Source organism: Hylobates moloch, unplaced genomic scaffold (assembly GCF_009828535.3).
Source record: "Hylobates moloch isolate HMO894 unplaced genomic scaffold, HMol_V3 SCAFFOLD_7, whole genome shotgun sequence".
Classification (NCBI taxonomy): domain Eukaryota; kingdom Metazoa; phylum Chordata; class Mammalia; order Primates; family Hylobatidae; genus Hylobates; species Hylobates moloch.
Window position 1 is genome coordinate 104,677,314 of NW_026652282.1, and position 4,023 is coordinate 104,681,336.

Consider the following 4,023-nt stretch of genomic DNA (forward strand, 5'->3'; position numbering starts at 1 on the left):
TGACAATTACATTAAATGTATGGTGTAAACTTTCAAACTAAAGGCAGAGATTGTCAAATTGGATTAAAAACCAAGAAACTCATTTTCAATATAAAGAAAAAGAATAGAAAATATACTATGTGAATACAAGAAAAAGAAAGCTGGAGAGGTTATATTAATATCAAAGTAGAATTTAGAATAAGGAATATTACCACGGATAAAGAGGAATATTTCATTTTGATAAAGGGGTCAACCCACTAAGAGTATATAATCTTAAATGTGTATGTACTTAATAACAAAGTTTCAAAATACATGAAGCAAAGAAATGACAAAACCAAAAGAAGAAATAAGACAAATTCACAATTGTATTTGCAGATTTCAACATGCTTTTCTTAGTAATTGACAGACCAAGCAGAAAATAAATTAGCAAGAATACAGAAGACTTGGAACACCACCAACCAACTTGACCTAACTGGCATTTATAGAATACTACATCCAAAAACAAAATGCACATTCTATTCAAGTGCATGTAGAATATTCACCATGGAAGACCAGCTACTAGACCATAAAACAAGTCCCAGTAAATTTAAGAGGATTTAAATAATTCACAGTATGTTCTTTGACCACACAAGACTAAATTAGATAACAACAGGAAGATATCTGGAAAATCTGCAAATACTTGGAAATCGAGCAACACACAAGGATAAAAGAAAAAATAAAGAGAAATTGGAAAACATTTTGAGCTGAATGAAAATGATATTGCCACGCATCAAATTTGTGGGATCGTGTTGGAATAGTGACTAGAGGGAAATTTATAGCATTATTAAGCATTTATACACACCCCCACCCCCATCACCATCAATTTATTTTGCAAGGAAAAACAAGGAATGAAGGACAAAATCCAGTCCTGAACACAAGTCCAATAATATAAAAGTGAACTGCTACAAAGTTAAAAGAGAAGGCGAAAGTGGTATCAAAAAACGTTCTGAAACTGCTTATTTCAGTAGCAGATGCTTGCTGACAATATACAGCTAGTCTAACGAGGTGAGATTCAGAAAGGTCAGTGAAGGAAGGCTGGAAAAGTCGGGGGGTCCGTGAACAAGAGTAGCATGGGCTAGCAAAGTTGATAAACTCTGATACCAGGACAGAGGCAATTGCCATTGATTTAAAAATATTTCTTTCTATGGGTTGTCTCTGGGACATAATATACTTATCACCTCCAGAAATAAGAAGTCTCTGTCCAAAATTAAGAACAGAGATGTGGGGATTGTGTGCTGGTTTAACTCTGTAATTCCCAAATGTTATCCCTACTTTGGTATCACCTGAGGAACTGTTTGTAGAAAATACTCCAGGTCCCCACTCTAAGAAAATCTGATTCAATATAATTGATGTGGGGACCTCCAAAAGTTTCTCAATTCATTCTAATGATTCTCAGTTTGGAAAGTACTGGTATAAATATTACCACTAATAACAACAACTGCTACTAGTTATTGAGTACCTGCCAGGTACTAGGTCCTGTTTTAGGTGCTTGACATGTATTGTTAGATTTAATTCATTAGCAGAAGGGCATTGTGAAGATCAAGTGAGACAGTGTAAGAAGTTTCAGTGGAGTTCATCCCCACTCAGAGGAATAGAAATGGACAAGGAAAGTCATCTTGACATAGAAACAACAATTCTTTAATTACCTGTAAAGATATGAAAAATGTGATTAACACTGATTAAAGCAATAAAAAGACTGATGATGTCAGGGTTTTTTTTAAGACCAAAAAAAGGGGAAAATATTGAGGCAGCAAGGAAAATACCCAAAGAGGTAAACAGCATTTGTCTCTCAAATCTGATCTATTCCTGGGCTGGTATAACAAATTGGCTTCAAAGATTCTGCATAATACCAGAATTGTTCAGAATTCAAAGTTCAAGATTCACTCTCCGCCAGTGCCAACTCAGAGTTAAACGAGACCCCAAAAGACCTATACCCTCTAGGTCTAAGTAGAATCAGTTGGCTTCCTTTAAGTCCAAATCCTTTATAAAATTTTGCTAGACAAACCTGTTGTGGACAAAAACTTCTCAAATCACACTTAGTCTGAGGTAATTCTTATCAAGTATTCACCAACCTCTTAAAATGTATCTGGTCCCCAGCTGCACGTGGTATGGATACCTTACTCATTTTACATATTGTTTCTTGCTTAGCATGTTTGTCTGTCTTACTGATGTCTTGGATCAATTATTCCAGAAAGCAGAAAAGATGCTGTATAATAGTGCCTAGCAATGGCATATCCAATTACAATTCAGAAGTGTTCTTTGATCATGATGATATATGTAATAGGAGATAAGTACTATTACATACCACATGAAATTAGGATCAAGAAAGCCTTGAACAAAGTACAGTATCATTCTGGTTAAAATACAAGAAAATTTTGTGAGGACAGAGGTAATAATAACTGTCTATTGGTCAGATACTCGAGCCCAAGGACATCTAGCTGTCATCTAACAAAAATCAGAGGTCCGACTAAGCTAGAGGTTAAGTGCCAGGTCATTTTCTAGCTCCTATCCATGAAATGAAGGCTATTTCTGATCTGCAATTATGTATTTCTCAAGCTTATGTGCCCTGTGCCCAATCAGAATCATCTCTGTTCCCTCTCCTTCCTCTATTAACCACATCCATTTGGCAACACATCAAAAGAATTAAGCTTTTTAAGCCTGATCCATTTAGAAATGGCCATTCATTACAGCTTAAAACAGTACCTAAGAATCAGGAACAAAAACAGAATTTTTTACATTAAGGTTTATTTTCTCAGGTTGCCACACTTCCTTTAATCACTACTTCCAATATCCCTCCTTTTGTTGTTCTTATGTCTACTTGTGTCTATAAACAGAAGAAAATCTGTGTTCAATTAGCATGAATTACCATCTTTTATGCAGCTCCTCTTTTTATTCTCAACTCTGGACCCAATAAAATCTCCTTGGCCCTGAAAGATAGTGTCTCTAGAAATGTTACTTCAATTTTTAAAACTTAAACATTTACGAGGTAGGTGGATCACTTGAGGTCAGGAGTTCGAGACCAGCCTGGCCAACAAGGTGAAACCCTGTCTCTACCGAAAATACAATACAAAAATTAGCCATGCATGGTGGCACGTGCCTATAATTCTGGCTATTCGGGAGGCTGAGGCAAGAGAATTGCTTGAGCCCGTGAGGTGGAGGCTGCCATGAGCCAAGATCGCACCACTGCACTCCGGCATGGGCAACAGTGAGACCCTGTTTCAAAAAAACAGAAACAAACAAACAAACAAAAAGTTAAGCATTTAAACCACATTTCTGATAAGTAATGAGATAGAATATTAAGCAGTTACAGTATAATAAGCTTCATTCTATCTAAGAAGCAGCCTTAGAGATCACCATCCATAAAAATGAAACAAAGTGCAGGCAAAGCTTTTACACTAAAGAGGTCTTGTTCATACTACTTGTATCATGGGAACCAAACAACAGTCGCATGAGTTTCCTAATCTTTACAAACATACTTATAAAAAACAAGGCTATAATAAATCCCGGTTTACAAACCCTGTCCCAAATATTTAAAAATGTTTTCCTGGACTGAAACAAATCATCAGAGACCTGCATGCCTGGACCGCACGTTCCAGTGTCATTATAGAAATAACCTTACGAGAATGAACTAAGGTGTTGGCCATCGGGTAATACTCAAGACCATTTACAAGATACATTCCTTTGTTTTATCCATTGAAAAGACATGACTGCTTTGTGAATGCAAAGAAATTTCTTTCAGGCCTCGGTGCCAGGAAACATTCTTCTCCGCTGCAACTAGCTTTATATTTGATGGACACCAGTTCCTATAACTAACCACGTTACCTTCTCTTTGTGGCCTGCCAGTTTCTCCATGGCCCACTTGTACATGACATTTTGGGGTAATAGCTTCATTTAGGTTATTAATTTCACCCAGAAACAAATTTTCTCATTTAAAGATACTGTACTATGTTTTTTTTTTCATAAATCCTTTTTGGATCATAGTAGGGTAGAAATAAATCAATTACA